This window comes from Saccopteryx bilineata, chromosome 5 (assembly GCF_036850765.1).
Source record: "Saccopteryx bilineata isolate mSacBil1 chromosome 5, mSacBil1_pri_phased_curated, whole genome shotgun sequence".
Classification (NCBI taxonomy): Eukaryota; Metazoa; Chordata; class Mammalia; order Chiroptera; family Emballonuridae; genus Saccopteryx; species Saccopteryx bilineata.
In genome coordinates this window covers 182,734,701-182,756,689 of record NC_089494.1, presented here as the reverse complement: position 1 = coordinate 182,756,689, position 21,989 = coordinate 182,734,701, and the positions used below count along the sequence as shown (strand labels likewise).

At 40.5% G+C, this 21,989-nt stretch overlaps 1 pseudogene; it reads left to right on the top strand.

Annotated features, from left to right (window-relative positions):
* The first annotated feature begins 2,970 nt into the window (after positions 1-2,970).
* LOC136337556 (developmental pluripotency-associated protein 3-like) lies at positions 2,971-3,432 on the top strand (annotated as a pseudogene).
* The last annotated feature ends 18,557 nt before the right edge of the window (positions 3,433-21,989 follow it).

Below are 21,989 nucleotides of genomic sequence, written 5' to 3'. Positions count from 1 at the left end.
TGTCTTCTATTTCACTAATCCTACCTTCTATCTGAGGTGTTCTATTAGCTAAGCTTGTTGCCTCGTTTTTCAGCTCATGAATTGAGTTTTTCATTTGTTTGATTTGTTTTTATAGTTTCAATTTCCTTGGTAATATATTCTTTGTGATCGTTGAGTTGTTTTCAGAGCTCCCTAAATTGCCTTTCTGTGTTTTCTTGTATACCTCTGAGTATTTTTAGAATTTCTATTTTAAATTTTCTGTCATTTAGCTCCAAGGTTTCCAATATGTTAAATTTTTTCTCCATAGATTTTTCCACATCTATTTGTGTTACCTCTCTATCTTTTGTATCCATAATATTCAATTTCCTCTTTCTTATTGGCATCTGAGAGTGGTCTTGTTGATAGCACTAATTAGAATTAATAAAGAATAAAAAGTAAAAAAAAATTTTTTTTTCTTTCTTCCCTTTTTTTGGGAAAACAAAAAAAAAAGGAAAAAAGAAAATCACCCCACAAAAAAAAAAACAGTAATAATTTATTATTTCCCCCTTTTTTCTTTCTTCTTTTCTCCTCCTCTCCTCTCCTTAGGGAAATATCGTGATGACCTGTGAATTATATTATGCTAAATGGAACAAAAACTGCCTATAACAGAGGGCCTAATTTGGGGTGAAGAGTTCAAGGGGCAAAAAAGGGAGTAGGGACCTACTAAATGCAAAAAAAGGAGAAAAACCTTAGACAAGTATAAAATGATTTGCTTGTAAGTGATGGTCGACTAAGAGATATAATGAGAGGGATAAGAGGGAAACAGAAAAAAGGAGAAAAAAATAATAATTAAAGAAGAAAAAAATAAAAAATAAGTAAAAATCTGTTGTATTAAGTGGAGCAAAGACTAAATACAATGAGACCTTGGGTTGAGAGGAATGCTAATGAGTTAAAAAGCAAAGTAAAAAGTACCCCAAATACCAAACAAACAAACAAAAAAAAAAACAAAAGCAAAAAAAACCCAAAAAAAACTTGAGTCCCAAATTAAATAATTTGTTCGTGATTGAGGATTGAATGGAAGGAAAAGTAAAAGGAGAAAAGAAATGAATAGAAGGGAGAAATAAGAAAAAGAGAAAAACGAAGGAAGAAAAAAAGGAAAAGAAAATAAAACAAAAGGGGAGAGAGTGAGAGTTAAGGGTTTTGGAGTGTAACCCTAAAGGAGAGTAAAGACGAAGAAAAGAAATAAAATGTAACACTCATGGGTAGTGTAGTTCAAGAAAAGAGAAGAATAGATGGGCAGAGAATAAAAGGACCGAGGTGGAGGAAATAGAAATAATAATAATAAAGTCAATAAGATAGAAGAAACAAACAACAACATGAAAAAATAGTGGAACAAGCTATAAAGTCTGTGGATTTTTCTTGATTTTGAGAGGTTAATTTCTTCCTTTTTCTTCTCTGTCCCTCTTCCTGGTCGGTGACTCTGTACCCCAGACTCTGCCCTGTGTCACACTTAGGCAGGGATTTGCAGTTGATGGGATTCTATGGCAATGTCATATAATTGGCTTTAGTCTTGTTGGTAGTCAAGGCTTGTTGGCGTTTGCAGGGTCCAACAATGAGAGAGTTTGCTTTCCCGGAGTCTCTCTCCTAGTCTCTCCTTCCTGAATTAGCAGCCTGGTGATCCAGCTATGAGGTTGCCACTGCTTCTGCCTGGGGAGTAAGAGGTTCAAAGAGCTAGGAAATCCCCACTCTATCCTCACTCAGCGCAAGGCTTTGGGAAAGGCTCTGGCAGTCAGAGCCTCCAGCGTAATCAGGCGGGGCTGGGAGCCAATTGTTGTCAAGGTGACTTTCAATAAGCCTCTAGGCCTGTTCAGCGCGTAGCATTCAGTTGGACCACTCAACCCAGGCTTTCCACACTTTGTAGCCTGTTTTGGCTGGGAAGAAGAGGCACTAGTCTATGCTTGCTGTATAGATCTTAACATCTGCCAAGTCCCTCTTGTTAGCGTATATCCCTGAATATGAAGGCTCTGTCAATCAGAAGTTGCCCCCGCCCCTTTAGCGAGAGGCACTAAAAAATATCACGCCTCTTGTCTTGGATCGCTGAACTGAGAGAGATCTTATCAATTAGAGCCCCGTGGGTGCGCAGATTTCGTGGGTTAAGCTAATTTCAGTGATTGGATCCGCAGCCGTGCTCCAGAAAGTACAATATTTCAGCTTGAATGGCTAGGTGAGGTGCCCCGCCCACGGAGAGAATCTCTGAAGTAGGGAAGATAGCTTTGGCGCCCTTCCCGCTTGCCTTGCCGCTGGAGGCCTGGGTGCGTGGGAGAATGGGGCACTCTGGGCGCGTGGGCGAGTGGGACATTCAGGGCACGCCGGTGGCTGGGGACGCTCGCTCACAGTGCATGGGCCGCTGGGGACACTGGCGGTGCAAGGGAGCTCGCTCTGCGACCGGACCGCAGCACGGGACGCGCGTGCGGTTTCTCATGGCACGTGGGCGGCTGCTCGCAGTGCTCAGGCTGTTCCTCCCCGAGTGTGGGTGGGCAGTTGCACGCGTGGGTTGACTCACCACAGGCGCACTCCCTCTTCGGCTTGAATGAACATCCGTGCGGTTGTTAGCTTCCTCCACACCCTTAGCTCCGTCCCGTCTCTCAGATTCAAGTGATAAGAGCCCTTTCTCCTTCAGTGTGTGTGGAACTCCGGAATGCTCCAAGGATAAAATTTTCTGTTTCTAGTTGATAAATTTGTTGAGATTTTGGAGAGATCTGTCGTACGCGATGCTCACAGTGCCATTTCTGTGACGTCACTCTACCTGTAGTTCTTAAGAAGAAACTGGACCTAGACTTTTCAGTTAGCTGTTCCTTTCACCACATTTTGTTTGAATTTGGAATTTTTTTTTGCTATTTCTGGGCTATACGGATCTCTCTGGACTACTTTGTTTGAGAGTTCTGAGCTCCCCTTTTGCCCCAACCCTTTGTGGGGATCTAGAAGGAGCTTCAGGCTCTGGCTAGACTTCCAATGGACTCACCAAAGGTTAGCCCAACCTCGACCCCGGAGTCATCTGAGATGCCCACGAAGAAGATTCTGCTGGCGCTCAAGCTGAGTCAGAAGTACTAGCAAAGAACCTCAGCAACGACTCTCAACCCCAGTACCAAGTTCCCTTCCCTTCTACCAGAAGCCCAACAACAGGACAGCAAAAAACTTAAAGGGGCTTGGACCGGGGCTGGGTGAAGACACCATCTACAGGAAGAGATGTGGAGTGAGGACTTTGGCAACAGCTCGGAAAGAAAGGATGCAAAGGATATCACAAATTATTAGATATCGCACCATATCCCTGCTTCAGAAAACCCCAGAGGCGAGGAAACTTGAGTTTGAATCAAGATTCAGACGATTCAGATGTAGCTGCCGTATTGCCTATATCATGGAGATATTTCTGATAACATCAGCATGGAAAATAATTCTGACATGGAGTCGATTTAGCCATTATTCTTTCTTGTACTTTTTTTTTGTTTTCTTTTTTTTTTGTTTTTTTGTTTTAAGGTAATATGCAGCAGTTTGAGAGCTATTCTGCTCAGATAGACTGTATGCCAATATGTTGATAACCTATGATAGAAGTTCTGTGATATCTTTCTCTTGCATTTTTTCTTGTCTAACTTAATGTCAATAACTTATAAGGAATCTATGTAGTTTGCATTTGAATGGCTTCAGTTCCTTTTTTTTTTTTTTTTTTTAGTAGCAAATGTGTGTATAGAGAATCTTATTAAAATCTGAGGCCAATTTGAGACCTTTTAAAAATTGTTCTTTATGCCCTGGCCAGATAGCTCAATTGGCGCAGAGGTCGCTGGTTCAGTCCCTGGTCAGGGCACATACAGGAACAGATCAATGTTCCTGAGTCTGACTCTCTCTCTCTCTCTGCCTCTCTCTCTCTTCCTCCCTTCCTCTTTCTCTAAAATCAATAAAGTTAAAAATAATGTTCTGGGCTACTTGGAGTGATATTCATTCAGGTGAATTGCTTTCTTTCCCTTCAGCTACCTTATCCACAGCAGGGTGGCATGTTGGTTTGGGTCTTCCAAACAGCTAAACTATCATGAAATCCTGGTAAGGTAAGTGTAGTTAATAGCACCAGTAGATTGTTCTTTACTTGTCATCATTGTCCTTTGCTCTTCAAATAAGATAATTGCAAGCTCCTCCCACATTTTACATTCTGAATTCACTAGTAGTCATATCTAGACACTGCCGTTACCAATACCAGTATCACCTTCAGATCTGTGATTTTATCTTACTCCCTCAATTATCATCACTCCTACAATTCTTTGCTCTTCCAGGATATCCATTCCTTCCACTCTACTTCCTTTTGACTATCCAGCAATCATCTCACATCTTTATTTTCTTCCTTATCCAGCCAAGATGCCATGGTTCATCATCATCATCATGCTCTTGCACGAAACATCCTCTCCCTGCCACTCTGCCTTCGGTTGTCCTTGCCTGGCAAAGTTACAAACCTGATCTAATGATCTGCCTACTCTGTTCTCAAATCTGAGCAGTTAAATATGACTGGAGAGGAACCACCCAGCACACTGAGGGGTACTAGTGTAAATTGGAGGTCACGAATCTCAAGAGGGGTCCCAGCATGCCTGGGAAATCCTATTTCATTTTTCTTGTTTATTTGCTCTCCGGTTTCCTCTACAGCTGTTTCACACTTTCTTCCCTCTTCTTATATTTCCAGCCCCTTGACCTTTCTCACTCTCACTGATGAACTGATGGACTTGCTTTTTATTCCACTGAGAAAACAGCTGCAATCAGAAAATAACTTTCTCAACATCTTTGCAACAAATCTACCAATTTACCCTTATCTAGATGCATATACTCTTGCCTTCCTTCTGATTTTAATAAATTTCATTAATGTGAGAAAATATATAACACTTATAAAATTTGTGAAAAGAAATTTAGACAATGGTGGAGAGTTTAGAGTTGAATTTGTGTAAAGTATGTTAGAAAAATAATTCTAGGGTCAAATTCTCCATTTGTGTGCTATATTCCAACTCCTCTCATGTTCTGCAAAAACATGCATAGCAAAGTAGAAGTTACCACCTGGTTCATCTATAAATAAGGCTTACAAAGTCTTAATAAAGTAAATCCTGGATATTGATCAAACCAATATCATCGAGTTACAGATCATCTATTTACCTCCCACCATGGAAGATGAGAATTTAGCTTCCATTTCTCTCCCTCATCCCTTCTTATAAAAATAAAACTTAAGAAAGCAATCATCTCTACTTTGTCACTCCTTTCTCACTGGTATGTCTCTATCACTGAAACTGTAAGATGCAAGAAAACCTGTTAACAACCTCTATGTCAGCATATCAGTCACCAACGCTAAGTCCTATCTTACACGTTCCGGCAGCAGAATTTGCACAGTTCATCCTTGCAGACTTCTTGGAACGCTTTTCCTCACTTCACCTTTAGGATGTCACACTCCCTGGGCTTCCCACATACCTGGTGGGCGATGGCAGACCCAGGAGTCAATAAAACTCAAGGCACTTGCAACAATTTGGGAGAGCCACACCAGAGCATTTTTTGAGCACTTTTCTTCATGAGACAGTCTCCAGAGGTGATTCTGGAAGAAAAATATTGTTAATGTCCCTCCTGCCTCCACACCACTGCAATCGAGGGTGTTACCTTATCAGGTCCTTGGATGTTGCTCTCTGTTTCCCAGTTTGGCAGCAATAGCTTCATCTTTATTTTCCAGTCCTACCCTACGTGGACCCAGACATACTGTCTGGAAATGTTGAGTGCCCAATAGACTTGGATATTTAAAATAAAATTTAGCCTGACCAGGTGGTGTGGCAGTGCATAGAGCGTCGGACTGGGATGCGGATAACCCAAGTTCGAGACCCTGAGCTCGTCAGCTTGAGCACGGGCTCATCTGGTTTGAGCAAAGCTCACCAGTTTGAGCCCAAGGTCACTGGCTCGAGCAAGGGGTCACTCAGTCTGCTGAGCCCCCCAGTCAAGGCACATATGAGAAAGCAATCAATGAAGAACTAAGGTGTCACAATGAAGAATTGATGTTTCTCATCTCTCTCCCTTCCTGTCTGTCTGTCCCTCTCTCTGATGGTCTCTGTCACCAAATAAATAAATAAATAAATAAATAAATAAATAAATAAAACAAAATTTACATAGGCCTGTTATGTCCTCCATTCTGAACACATAGGGACTTAATGAACAGTGTGCTTAACTAAGTAGTCACTATCCTATAATTTAGGATCTTGTCAATCCAAAAAGAGAACCCAAGTACCTGGACCAGAATTAAATTTATATCCTCTATGCAACCTTTGACTGGGCTGCCACTTGGAGAGTGTACCAACCAGGCTGGCCCAACATTGCTTGTAGAGGAAAGAAAGGTACATCACGCCCAGAAATTGTCAGGGTTAGATTCCCCATAAGTCTATATAACCCTCCAAATCTGATCACTGCCCAGGAAGGCATTGAGAAGAAATGATCCCTTCCTGGGGACAGCTGCATTCAGGGACCAAACTGCCTTACTAAGGTGTGCGAACCAGAAGGAGGTGAGGGAGGTAGAGTCAGAAATATTTTTTAGAAGCAGGGACTTTTGAAGGTCATTCCAACATGCAACACCACGAGATGTCTGTGGATAGCAGAGACTATATATTTCTTAAAAATTGGCCCATTGTTGAGTGGGTTTTGTGATAAAAGGTATACTTTTATCAGATTATATTCAAGGGCCACAATACTGAAGAGTAAATGACATTTTCCTGTACTGCAGAGGAAGGTGCCACCTCTATTTTCCAAGGCTGCTCACTACAATATCTTGGAAAGAGTGTCCGGATGGGGGCACACAGTTGCTTCTGTTCACAAGGTGTGCAGAAACACAAGATACTCATGTCTCCCAGCAGGTAGCTGAGTACAAAATTAACACCAGAAGCAATGATAATTATATATGTATGCATTCATGTGTTAACTAATTAGAAGATAGAGGAAATAAATGGATTAATTATTAAAATTAATATCACCAAAATAAGAAATAAATGAGTCTGTGGCTGTAATACCCTGAGAACACAGTAAGTGGCATTTATGTTGTTTTCCAACTGAAAATTCATATCCTATATCTAACCATGATTGTAAAACCCAAACTGTAAAATAACTGACAGGTATGCTTCAACAATATTATTATGTCAAGAAAGAAAAAGAAAGACTGAGGAACAATTCACTAAAGGAAAGTAAGTCCTGACCCACTACAGAAAGTGACTCTGGACTGGATCCTATACCAAGAAAGAAAAAAGTTGTTGCAAAGGACATTACTGGGACAATTGACAAGTTGAAATATGAACTTTAAATTAAATAATAGTTTTTTATCAATTCTAAATTTTTTTAGTTCAATTACTATATTGTTCATATAAGAGAATACTTTTGTGGAAAATATACACTAAAGGATGAAGGTGAAGGGGCATGATAAACGCAACATACCTCCGAATAGTCAGGGAAAAATACATATTTATATCAAGAAAGAGAATAATAAAATATGGCAAAATGTTGAAAATTGGTGAATGTGGGTAAGGGGAATGTGAGAGCCCTTAACACTATTTTTGCAACTTTTCTTTAAATTTGAATGTTTTCAAAATAAAAAACAAAGGGATTTAAAATAAATACTTGAGAATAAACATTAGAAATGTTTATAATATCTATGAATAAAATTTTAAAACTCTACTAAAGGACACAAAAGAATTCTTGAGTAACTAAAAGACATATCGTAGAATGAAATTACTCATGAAAGTGTCAATTCTCCTTAAGTAAGTGCAAAAAATGTAATGTGATCTCAATTAAGATACAAACAGCAAAAATGGTAGAAAATTCTTTTTTAAATACCACATTGAATATTAAACTGTATTATAAAGCTACAATTGAGTAGAGCTACATGACCAGGTAGACTGCTCAATGGACTAAGTTCAAAAACCAAAAATGCATCAAAATATACATGCAAATTTTGACCCAGCAATACTAATTGTAGGATTTTTTCAACAAGGTAAATATTTGCATGTGCGCAAAATAACATGTATAACATCATTCATTATAACATATTAGTAATAGCAAAAGATTGGAAATAGCCTAAATGCCCATTAATAGGGGACCAATAAGATGAATTATGATCCTTCCACCCAATGGAATTCTATTCATCCCTAAAGAAAAATGAGGACATTCTTTCTCTATGTACTGATAACAAATGACCTCCTAGATGCAAAGCAGTGTGGTTAGTATACCACCACATACTTTTTAAAAAAGGGGTGGGGCCCTGGCCGGTTGGCTCAGTGGTAGAGCGTCGGCCTAGCGTGCGGAGGACCCGGGTTCGATTCCCGGCCAGGGCACATAGGAGAAGCGCCCATTTGCTTCTCCACCCCTCCGCCGCGCTTTCCTCTCTGTCTCTCTCTTCCCCTCCCGCAGCCGAGGCTCCATTGGAGCAAAGATGGCCCGGGCGCTGGGCATGGCTCTGTGGCCTCTGCCTCAGGCGCTAGAGTGGCTCTGGTTGCAATATGGCGACGCCCAGGATGGGCAGAGCATCGCCCCCTGGTGGGCAGAGCGTTGCCCCATGGTGGGCGTGCCGGGTGGATCCCGGTCGGGCGCATGCGGGAGTCTGTCTGACTGTCTCTCCCTGTTTCCAGCTTCAGAAAAATGAAAATAAATAAATAAATAAATAAATAAATAAATAAATAAATAAATAAAAAAGGGGTGGGGAGGATTTACCTGTATCTGTATCTCTGGAAGGATATGTTGAGGTTGATAGCAAACAAAGAGTGGCAAAGAGACTTCAAAATATTATTTTTATTATTGATACTGCTCGTATCAGAGATTGCAACTAAGATATGAGTCAACAGTGGGTTTTCCAATACCAAACCCCAGAAGCAAGCAGTCTCATCCACCTGAGTGGGGGGTCCATAAGCCTCCTATGTGGAAGCCTCCCCTATACATTTTCCAAGATGGAATTGCAGAGCAATTTTTGTTGGAGTCATCTTGGCTCTCTAAATAAAGGCAAGGAGGGAGAGGACTTGAGTTCCACACACCAGCTTTTCTCCCAAACGCATCAATCAGGTAACTCACTGCATTCTGAGGGGAGAAGAAAGTGAGAGGATCAAAGGCCAGGAGAGTTAGGGGAAAACCCTCTTTGTATACACCTTGTGCCTGAGCAAGAAGAATCCTCCCCACTTCCTGCCCCAGGGTAGACAAGAAACTAATAACTCTGAAGGCCTTTAGGAACAAGTACTAGACAACTGGCCCCATGGACTGACAAAGACCATAAACTGAACTCCCGTTTCTATGTTTAAAATTTAAACCATGAGATTATAGCCTCTACACAAACATCTCCATGTGATTCTGAGCAGACTATTGAGAACTGCCAAAAAAGGATAAAAGGAACAAGACTGAACACGTGTATCATTTGCTTCACAGCTGGTGAAGAAATGGAATTTTACCTAATTTGATAATTAGAAAATTAGATACAGGGGGTCCTAGGGTTATGACATATTTCCATTCCTACAACAGTGACAATAACCCAAATTTTGGTGTGAGTCGAAACACACTCTAGCCTAAATCACTTACCTATCCTAATACAGTTGTAAAATCATAATCTAGAACGTAAAAACACAACTAAGCCACAGAAAAAGGAAAAGGACATAAATATACTGTATTGTACACTGACAGAAAAAATGACCCAAAAAATGAATGTAAAAAAAATTCTTACCTTTATTCCAAACTAGTTTGCCCATGTGGTCTGTAAGTATGACCCTACTGGCATAAGCTGAAACACATCTTGATTTTTTTAGGTTTTTATGGAAGAGAAGGTTTTACGAAAACCCAAAATGTCATATGCCAAGACTGTCATAACTTGAGGACCCCTAGTAGTTAGAATTTTTTTTTGATACAAAAGCAAGTAACCGAACCAGAAAGTATGACCTCTCCAGTCATGATTTTGGTCCTTTTACATGAAATGTGTTATCTGCCCATCAGGAGACCATACAGTGCAAGAGGGCAGCTGCAGACTTGGTGTATGAAAAATCGTGGATCTAGAGAGGGACACAATGTGACCAGTAGACACCTTCCAGTGCCTGAGGTTCTTACAGAGTGGGTACATAGCCTCACGGATGCCCTCCCTCTCCTCCTCTGACTTCCTTCTATGGCTTTGTTGTATAGGCTCCCAGGTTATGAACGAGATCGGTTCTGTAGGTGTGTTCTTAAGTTGCATTTGTTTAAGTTGGAACAGGTACATTTACCCATTAAATCAACTTCATGTTTATTTTAACATAGTATTTGTTTTTACCTTTCTGTGCATATAAATACTTAAACATTTTAAAATACAACCTTAAACAATCTTGGATGATGCAGAAGATGATGGACTTGTTGGAGAGGATGGGACTGGTGTTAGAGTCAGGGTTTGATTCTGCTGCTGGAGTCAGTTTCTTGAAGGAGGCATCAAGGGAGGTTTGTACAGAGCTTTTCTTTTTCTCATCATAAATGGCCCTGTAGACCCTCAGGCCTTCAGTAACTGTACAGTCTACTTTGCTGAACCTCTTTGTATAAGGGTCTTGTTCCTCCTGATTTTGCCATTCTTGCTTTAATGAGACGAAAGCATCAGCTAACTTTTTTGTAGAAACATTTTTCAGTTCCGGAGTTTCTAGGTCCCTATTTTCTTCCCTAAATGCTATCATCTGCGGTTGTAGTTCCATAAGGTCTTCATTGGTTAGTTCTTTGTAATGGGAGTTGGGTAACTCTATGATATCATTTTCACTGATGTCCAACTGCAGTTGATTACCAATACCCTTATGGCACTCTGTTCCTAAGTATGAGTTGTGCGTAAGTCAGATGTTTATAACTCTGGGACTTACTGTATTTAAAGCAGTGTAGTGTATAATTGGTTCTGCATTTTCCAGTTAGGGTAGAGGAAGCAGAAGAATAAACTATGTGGCCCTGGCCAGTTGGCGCAGTAGTAGAGCTAGCCTGGCGTTGGATGTCTTGGGTTCGATTCCTGGTCAGGGTACACAGGATAAGTAACCATCTACTTCTTCTCCCCCTCCTCTTTCTCTCTCTCTTTCCCTCCTGCAGCCTTGGCTCGACTGGTTCAAGCATATCAGCTCCAGGCACTGAGGATAGCTCCTTGGAGCCTCTGACTCAGGTGCTAAAAATAGCTCAAGTTGCAAGCATAACCCCCAGATGGGCAGAGCATTGGTCCCAAACAGGGGTTGCTGAGTGGATCCCAGTCAGGGCGCATGCAGGAATCTATCTCCCCTCCTCTCACTTGGAAAAAAAGAAAATAATGAATAAACTATGTGTCAATGAAGGAATAAAAAGAAGAAGAAAAGTGGTCGTAACAGAAACAGCAAGTGTAAAAGAAATAACAAAGGATATTAAAGAACAACAACAACAAAGCCTACCTTTTCCTTTAAACACCATAGCATAGAAGTGGTTTCTGGTGGCAAATCACTGCCTTGGGCGGATCATGTACCTCAGTCTCCCAACCCCTTTATACTCCAGTGTAAACAGTGGCAGGTCCCTGGATCAAAGAAGTTTTGAAATAAAGTTTTCCTTGTCCATGTAAAACAGAGGGAGAAAGAAGCAATACAGTTAACTTGTAATGAAGCTAAAATTGAAATAACACTTATATTCTGATGTGTTGACCCTGAGAAGTTAATACTTGTCAAAAAGGACTCTTTGTGGTTCAATAGGCCCAAACTCATAATCAGAGTATAGCAGTGCTTGTTTACAGAGGGTCTCTCACCAACGCTGCATTACAGGGAAAAGCTACAGACTGGACTGCCACAGCCCCTGCACTGTTCTTGCTGTTTGAGCTGACCCTTATAAAGGAGTTCCTGAAATTATATTTCAACCAATGGCCTCAGACAAGCCCTAGAGCTGTGCAGCTATATCCTCATTTGCATTTTTACTAATCAGAGTGGCTCCAAAATAACCAATGAGGATATACAATTCTGACTAATCATGACACTGCAGTTTGGACCAACCAAATTGTGGAAATATGGATTCTTCATTTGCATAAAGAATGGACCAATCAGGAGCTAAGAGGAGTACTTTTAAGTGGGCATCCCTATATTTCCTCCAAAGGCTCTGTTTTCTCAATTTATAAACTGTTCACCTTAGCCTGACCTGTGGTGGCGCTGTGGATAAAGCGTCAACCTGGAAACAATGAGGTTGCCAGTTCAAAACCCTGGGCTTGCCTGGTCAAGGCACATATGGGAGTTGATGCTTCCTGCTCCTCCCCCCTTCTCTCTCTCTCTCTCTCTCTCTCTCTCTCTCTCTCTTCCCTCTCTATAATGAATAAATAAAATCTTTAAACTGTTCACCTTAATAAAATATTACCTTTATCCACACCCCAGATTGTAGATTCCTGTTGGCTTTGGATTGATCACATCGACTTTTTGTTAATAAATGTTATATTCTTTCTAAATTTGTGATGTTAAAATGTTCTTTTGCACTTAATTGAGATCCTACCTGGGTAACTCAGTTGATTAGAGCACTGTCCTGATACACTAAGGTTGCAGATTCTATCCCAAGTCAGAACAAATACAAGATTCAACCAATGAATGCTTAAATAAGTGGAATAACAAATCAAGTGTTTCTCTCTCATCAATAAATAAAAATTTTTAAAAAGAAAAGCACTTAATAGAAACTATTTTTCTGTAAATATTTTTATATTTTTTCTATTATCTTTACTAGTTGCTTTTATTTTTCTCACTTGTCAAAATAAAATTATTGGGAAACTTGCCTCCCTAATTTTAGAAATACAAATTTACTGATCCATGAAATACAATGACCTGGGAAGCATCGGTCTAAAATGCCTGACAAAGGGGTACCACAGAATTTTAAATCCAATGCCAATAAAATAAATGTGTTCAAAACATATCATGGTTAAAGATACTTCAAAAATAACTTCACAGTGGAGCAGCTTAACAAGTGTAAAAATGATCCTTTTAAATTGCAAATGATGTGTAAACATGTCATTTCTCAAAAATTAAACAGGAAGAGTTAATGGAAGATCTATCTGTTATTTTTAAATCTATTATTAAAGACTTCTGGTTTCATAAATCTTTTTCTTTAATAATTTTAACAGTCATTCTTCAAAAACCTAAAATAGTGATTTACTTTTATTTCAACTTCAGTAAAGTCAGAGAAAAAATATTAATGCAAAGTCTAAAACTTATCATTCCTGTGGTCAGAAAAGTTGTATTTTACCCACAAGCGGTAATTTTGTCAACAATGTCATAAGTCTCCATACTTCCCTTCTGATATATTTTAGATTTCAAGACTACATTACTAAACATTTGTGAACTTACTCATCTGCATCTCTTGCTCCCTAGATAAATTTCAAAAACAATAGACCAAAAGTCTATCATGGTATTAGACTTTTAGCTTATAAAGTCTAATACCACGATATGAGTGTAATTCTTACAGGATTAGAAAAATGACCTCAATATCAATATCGAATTATGGTATTCAAATATAATTCAGCCTGGCCTGAGGTGGTGCTGGTTTAGAGCGTCAGACTGGAATGCTGAGGTTGCCAGTTTGAAACCCCAGGCTTGCCTGGTCAAGCCACATATGAGAAACATTCAATGAACTAAATGTGAAGCAACTATGAGTAGATACTTCTTGTCCTCCCCCCCCCCCACCCTGCTCTCTCTCTCTCTGTAAAATCAATAAACAAAATCTTTAAAAAAAAATTTTTTTTTTGTATTTTTCTGAAGCTGGAAACGGGGAGAGACAGTCAGACAGGCTCCCGCATGCGCCCGACCGGGATCCACCCGGCACGACCACCAGGGGCGACGCTCTGCCCACCAGGGGGCATGCTCTGCCCACCAGGGGGCATGCTCTGCCCCTCTGGGGCGTCGCTCTGCCGCGACCAGAGCCACTCCAGCACCTGGGGCAGAGGCTAAGGAGCCATCCCCAGCGCCCGGGGCCATCTTTGCTCCAATGGAGCCTCAGCTGCGGGAGGGGAAGAGAGAGACAGAGAGGAAGGAGGGGGGTGGGGGTGGAGAAGCAAATGGGCGCTTCTCCTATGTGCCCTGGCCGGGAATTGAACCCGGGTCCCCCGCACGCCAGGCCGACGCTCTACCGCTGAGCCAACAGGCCAGGGCCAAAAATTTTTTTTAAGAAAGAAAGAATTCAGAAATTTCTTGGTTCACCATTTCTAAAGTGTTTCTATTAAGTGCTTTTCAATAAAAAGGTTTTAAAGTCTGGCAAGTTTAACCTGACCTGTGGTGGTGCAGTGGATAAAGCATTGACCTAGAACTAGAACACTAAGGTCACCTGTTCAAAACCCTGGGCTTGCCTGGTTAGGCATATACAGGAAGCAACTGCTATGAGCTGATGCTTCCTGCTTCTCTCTCTCTCAAAAATATAAAAAATAAAAATATAAAAAATCAGTAAGTAAAGTCTGGCAAGGTTAGAATATCCTAAATAATGTTTCTGCCCTTGGAAATTCACATACACATTGGCACATTAAAAGTTATAAGCAGTCCTGGCCCTGGCCGGTTAGCTCAGTGGTAGAGCATCGGCCTGGCGTGCAGGAGTCCCGGGTTCGATTCCCAGCCAGGGCACACAGGAGAAGCGCCCATCTGCCTCTCCACCCCTCCCCCTCTCCTTCCTCTCTGTCTCTCTCTTCCCCTCCCGCAGCCAAGGCTCCATTGGAGCAAAGTTGGCCCTGGGCACTGAGGATGGCTCTGTGGCCTCTGCCTCAGGTGCTAGAATGGCTCTGGTTGCAAAAGAGCAATGCCCCAGATGGGCAGAGCATCGCCCCCTGGTGGGCATGCCGGGTGGATCCCAGTCAGGCACATGCAGGAGTCTGTCTGACTGCCTCCACATTTCCAGCTTCGAAAAAATGCAAAAAAAAAAAGTTATAAGCAGTCCTGCATTAAGGAAGCCTCTTTAACTAGGTGCAAAGTTTCCCAAACTTCTTTTAGCATTTAACATTTGTGAATGAAATACACTCTGAAAAACAATGATCTAGTAAACCTATTGGTTGAAAAATTAGGACCAGAGAAAGGTTAAGACTGTTCAAGATGACTCAAGTAGGTAGCAGCAGTCAGGACCAGGACCCAGACCTTCTGGATCCGTTACAGGGCACTTTCTATCATGACATGCTGCCTTCCTTTCACCTCATAAAAACTTTGGAAATTATTATGAAAACCCTGGTACATAAATGAAACACAGAAAACCCATGTGGATATAAAGTATGTTCTTATCAATTTTCATGCTTTTCCACTTAATATATTTAGAACATTAAAAAAATCTTGCAGGTATGTGAATAAATAAGGAAGAGGGAGGCTTGAAACTGGTAGAATGGGAAGTTGCTTTTTCCTTGGGTTACTGTTATTCAGATTATATGTTATATGTATGAAAAAATGAGACAAAGACAATAGCTTCTAAGTAACACATTGAAGCCCTCTGTATCTAAGGATCAAGTGATAATGAATAGTGTGAACTTGGATACTCTGAGATTATCTGGGGCATATGTCTGACAACTCATTCTTAGAATGCGAAACAGTACGCTGTACAATGCAAACTATCCACAAAACTGGTTCATGCTTATTTAGTAATTCCTAATACTTTTTTTTTTTCTGTATTTTTCTGAAGTTGGAAACGGGGAGGCAGTCAGACAGACTCCTGCATGCACCCTACTGGGATCTACCCGGCACACCCACCAGGGGGCGATGCTCTGCCCATCTGGGGCGTTGCTCTGTTGCAACCAGAGCCATTCTAGTGCCTGAGGCAGAGGCCATGGAGCCATCCTCAGTGCCCGGACCAACTTTGCTCCAATAGAGCCTTGGCTGCGGAAAGGGAAGAGAGAGACAGAGAGGAAGGAGAGGGGGAAGGGTGGAAAAGCAGATGGGCACTTCTCCTGTGTGCCCTGGCTGGGAATCAAACCCAAGGCTCCTGCATGCCAGGCTGACACTCTACCACTGAGCCAACCGGCCAGGGCTACTTTTTTTTTAAACCCTCTACTTTTTTTTTTTTTAACTTTTTTAAAATTCATTTTAGAGAGGAGAGAGAGTGAAACAGAGAGAGAGAGAGAGAGAGAGAGAAAGAGAGAGAAAGGGGAGAGGAGCAGGAGGCATCAACTCCCATATGTGCCCTGACCAGACAAGTGCAGGGTTTTGAACTGGCGACCTCAGTGCTCCAGGTCGACGCTCCATCCACTGCGCCACCACAGGTCAGACCCCTAATACCTTAAAATAGACTTCCTTTAGAAATTTCTTAACCTGAATTTAACAAACAGTAGTTTAAAAAAATACTCTTTAAAAGTTTTTTCAAAAAATAATTGTAGCATTAAGTGTCTTTGTTAGAATAGAATTAGTCACCCACTTCCTATTAGTTTGGAATATTGTGAGATGGTTAATTATAGTGTATCTAAATTATTTCCATTGGTTCCTTGATAAAGGCCTTAGTGATCCATTCTGTAACAATCAGTTAAGAAAAGAAAAACAAACAGACTTTCAATTTTATTATTTTTATTTTGTAGAAACTACATCTGAGAGATAGTTATTAAGACACTTTTGTAAAAGCTTTTAATAAATAAATACATCTTCAAATTATCACACATAAAAATCTTGTATTGGTTAGAGTAGAATTTAAGAACAGTCTTCACATTATTCATATAATTAATGACAGAAGCGGTTAGTGACACTTTGTTCAAAAGATGTGCAATTTCTTTTTTAGGTGAGAGGAGGAAAGATAGTGAGGCAGACTCCTGCATGCGCCCTGACTGGGATTCACCTGGCAACCTCATCTTGGGCCAATGCTCGAGTACTGAGCTATTTTTAATGCCTGAGGCTGACAAGCTTGAACCAGCACCCGGGGCCAGACTCAAATCAATTGAGTGACTGGCTACCGGAAGGGAAGAGTGAGAGAAGGAGGAGAGGAAGGGGGTTAGAAGCTGATGATCACTTCTGTGTGCCCTGACCAGGAATTGAATCCAGGACATCTGTACACCGGGCTGACAATCTATCCACTGAGCCACCAGCCAGGGCCAAAAGATGTGCAATTTAATATTTGTAACTTCAGCACCCCCTATTTCTGATATTTTAACTATTTTTCTTTGTGTATTTTTCTTTTTAATAATTTTTTCCCATTCAGACTATTTTTAAATTGCAGAGGAAGACTTATATTTAAAATTTCTTTATAGCTGCATGGTATCTCTATTTAATCATGTACAGACATAATCCTGTCCTTGTTCCTTTAAACTTCTATTGCAGACAGAATTCTAATGGTCTCTTTTCCCTAATGTTTCTTCCATGACTATATTAGTTACATGGCAAAAGAAATTTTTCGACATTATTAAGCGTACTAATCAGTGACCTTAAGATGGAGTATGTAGATAGGCCTAACGTAATCATGCAAGCCACAAAAAAAGCATAGTTTTCTCCAGCTGGTAGAAGTGGGAGTAAGAGAGATTCAAAGTGTGAGAAGCATTTAATGTGCTATTATTCCTGCATTTGAAAATAAAGCAGGAAATCTGGTAAGAAATATGAACAATCTTTGGGAGCTGAGAGCTACAGTTCACGAGGAAATGGGAACCACTATCCTACAACCATGGACTACATGCTGCCAACAACCTGAAGGAGCTTCTTGCTACTATTCTCAAAAAGAATAATATTGATCTATTATAAAGCAATAACTTCACCCTCATTTTAAAAACTGATACCTTTCTACACATGATTGGACAGGGGGGAATGAAGAAATGAGAATAGGCAAATTTTGGAAACTTAAAATATTGAATAGTATTGGTAAGATTTTTGTCATCTGAGACTTTTTAAAATATGTGCTTCAAGGATCATATAGAGATTTTTTTCTATTAACTGGTTGCTGCTAACCTAAAATTGGCCTTATTTGCATTGTCCATAAATGTGTATTACTTTGACTTAGAGGTATCAAATAAACAGAACCAGAAGAGCCCAAACAAGCTTGAAAAAGAACATATTTGGTTCAAGACCTAGAGCAAAGTTACAGTAGTTAAGACAGTGTGAGATTGGCACAAGGAAATACAAATAGAGCAATGGAACAGAATAGTCAGAAAAAGTTTATGACAGATAACAATGCACGTCTATAAGGGAATAAATAGGTTTTCAATAATTGGTTTGGGACATTTATATAGTTTTATGGAACAAAATAAAACTTGGTCCCTACAACATAATATACAACATGTAATGTGAATATATACATCACATTACTTAATGTGTAAAATAATAAAACTTTTAAAGGGGATCCAAGATGGCGATGGAGCTTCTCACCTCTCTGGGAAGAAACAGAATTGGAGTATCCAGCAGTGGCTGAGGGGTTAGGCTCTAGAGTAGAGGCCACTTTCCCTGTAGTGAGCTTTTAACCAAGAGACCAATCCCCTCCCCAGGTAGGGGGTCCCACTAACATTGTTCTCTTTACCTCAGTTGCCCTAAGCCACCGAGCTTGCAACTTGTGGAGGGGTTGGTGGGGTGAGGCCAGTCTGAGCTCACTCTAGAGTCTTTCTACAGAAGACTCTGTGGGAAGACCAGGCAGCTGCAAGAGGAGGTGGAGCAGCTGAAAAGGAGAGGCAAATCTTACAGAGCTTGGGGCTTTTATGGAGCTCCTGTCAGCTCTAAGCAGGAGGAATTCAATCTTTATACACAGGCTGGCCCCTCCCAAACACCTTCAGGCACATAAAATACAGACACAAACAGTGAACAGAGTGGTAGCTCCAGACAGGTAGTCCATGGTGGGTTATAAACAACGTCTGACATCAACCCATGCCCAAACTCTGCCCAAGAAGACCCAGAACCAACACAACCAGTTGTGTTTGGTGCAGTTGCAGATTATACCAACACTAGACTCAGATAGCCACACAAGTGGCATGCCCAAAGAGGATGTCCAGCAGCCACCATACCCTGCTGAGAATAACTATGCCCCAAGGACAGACATTGCACAGTGTCTAATACACATGATCAAGGTTGACCTTCAGAGCCAGCCAGCCTGAAGGGACAACTCCAACCACAAAAGGCCAACAGCATTCAAGACTCACAGACAACAGGAGGGTAAATATAACCCTTAAGAAACATTCCTAGAGCAAGAAGCTCCCCTGGCCTGGAGGTTAGTACCACTGGCCCCACCTTCCTCATAAAAACATTACAACAAAACTTGGGAGTCAGAGAAGAGCTACCTAATTCACAGACAAAATGGGAAGACAAAGAAATATTCCCCAAATAAGTCAACAAGAGAAATACCTAGAAAAAGAATTAAATGAAATGGAAGCAACCAAACTATCAGACATAGAGTTTAAAATAAAAGTTATCAGGATGCTCAAGGATCTTAGAGTAAGAATGAATGATCTCAGTGAGAACTTAAACAAAGAGACAGTAGGCATTAAAAAGGACATTGAAACCATAAAAAAGAACCAGTCAGAAATAAAGACTGCACTGGAAGGAATCAACAGCAGGCTGGATGAGCAGAGGATCAACTCAGTGATTTAGAGGACAAGATAAACATAAGCACAGAAGCAGAGCAGAAAAAAGAAAAGAGGCTCAAGAAGGCTGAGGAAACTCTAAGAGAGCTCTGTGACAACATGAAGAAAAACAATATCTGCATCATAGGGGTTCCTGAAGGAAAAGAGAATGAACAAGACATAGAAAACTGGTTCGAAGAAATCATAGCTGAACACTTCCCTAAATTGGTGAAGGAAAAAGTTACACAAGTGCAAGAAGCACAGAGAGTCAGTCCCATTAAAGAGGAACCCAAGAAGGTCTACACAAGACACACCATAATTAAAATGCCAAAGGTAAGAGACAAAGAAAGAATCCTAAAAGCTGCAAGAGAAAAGCAATTACGTACAAAGGAGCCCCATCAGGCTGACATCTGACTTCTCAACAGAAATACTTCAGGCCAGAAGAGATTAGCAAGAAATATTCAAAGTGATAAAAACTAAGAATCTATGACAAAGACAACTTTATCCAGCAAAGCTATCATTTAAAATTGAAGGAGAAATAGAATTTCCCAGACAAAAAAAGGCTAAAGAAATTGATTACCATCAAACTAGGATTGCAAGAAAAGTTAAAGGGCTTCTTATAAGAGAAAAAGAAAGAGGAAATCAAGAGAAAGAAGATTATAGGTTGAAAAATAAAATGGTAATAAATAAGTATATATCAATAATAACCTTAAAAGTAAATGGATTAAATGTTCCAATCAAAAGACAAAGGGTAGCTCAATGCATAAGAAAACAAGACCCATATATAGGCTATCTATAAGAAGCCCACCTCAGAACAAAAGATATACACAGACTAAAAGTAAAGGGATGAAAAAAAATATTCCAAACAAATGGAAATGAAAAAAAAAGTTGGAGTAGTAGCAATACTTACATTGGATAAAATAGTTTTAAAACAAAGGCTATATAGTCTGACCAGGCAGTGGTACAGTGGATAGAGTACCAGCCTGGGACAGAAGAGGACCCAGGTTCAAAATCCTGAGGTTGCCAGCTTGAAAGCATACTCATCTGGCTTGAGCACAGGCTCACCAGCTTGAGTAGAGGGCCACTGGCTTAATCGTGAGATCATAGACATGACCCCAGGGTCACTGGCTTGAGCCCAAGGTCACTGGCTTGAGCAAGGGGTCACTGGCTCAGCTGCAGCTCCCTGGTCAAGGCACATATGAGAAAGCAATCAAAGAACAATTAAGGTGCCACAACAAAGAATTGATGCTTCTCATCTTTCTCTGTTCCTGCCTGTCTGTCCCTATCTGTCCCTCTGTCTCTCTCACTAAAAAAAAAAAAAAAGCCTATAGTAAGGGACAAAGAAGGTCACTACTTAATCATAAAAGAAGCAATACAACAAGATAAAACTGTTGTAAATAGTTATGTACTTAGTATAAAAGCACCTAAATACATAAAGCAGATTTTGATGGACATAGAGAGATTAACAACAATACAATAATAGTAGTAGATTTTAATACCTCACTGACATCAATGGATAGATCCTTCAGAGAGAAAATCAACAAAGAAACAGTGGCCTTAAGTGACATACTAGAATAACTGGATTTAATTGATATCTTCAGAACCTTTCAACCCAAAGCAGCAGAATATACATTCTTTTCAAGTGCACATGGTACATTCTCTAGGATAGACCATATGTTAGGACACACACAAAATATTTAACAATAAGTTTAAAAAGACTGAAATATTATCAAGCATCTTCTCTACCACAATGGCATGAAACTAGAAATTAACTACATTAGAAAAAGTAAAAAACATTCAAACACCTGAAAGCTAAATAATATGTTATTAAGTAACAAATGAAATAACAATGAGATCAAGGAAGAAATCAAAAATTTCCTTGAAACAAATAAAAATGAACATACAACAACCCAAAATCTATGGGACACAGCAAAAGCAGTCCAGAGAGGGAAGTTCATAACATTACAGGTATACCTCAAAAAGAAACAAAACAAAACAAAAAATACCTCAAGTAAAAAATCTAACCCTAGGCCCTGGCTGGTTGGTGCAGCGGTAGAGCATCGGCCTGGTATGCAGGAGTCCCGGGTTCAATTCCCGGTCAGGGCACACAGGAGAAGCGCTCATCTGCTTCTCCACCCCTCCCCCTCTCCTTCCTCTCTGTCTCTCTCTTCCCCTCCCGCAGCCAGGGCTCCACTGGAGCAAAGATGGCCCAGGAGCTGGGGATGGCTCTGTGGCCTCTGCCTCAGGCGCTAGAATGGCTCTGGATGCAACAGAGCGACTCCCCAGAGGGGCAGAGCATCGCCTCTTGGTGGGCATGCCGGGTGGATCCCGGTCAGGCGCATGCAGGAGTCTGTCTGACTGCCTCCCCGTTTCCAGCTTTGGAAAAATAAAAAATAAATAAATAAATAAATCTAACCCTGCACCTAAAAGAACTAGAAAAGGAACAACAAACAAAGCCCAGAAGAAGTCAAAGGAAGAAAACAATAAACATCAGATTGGAAATAAGTGACATAGAGACTAAAAAAAATATAAGAGATCAATGAAACCAAGA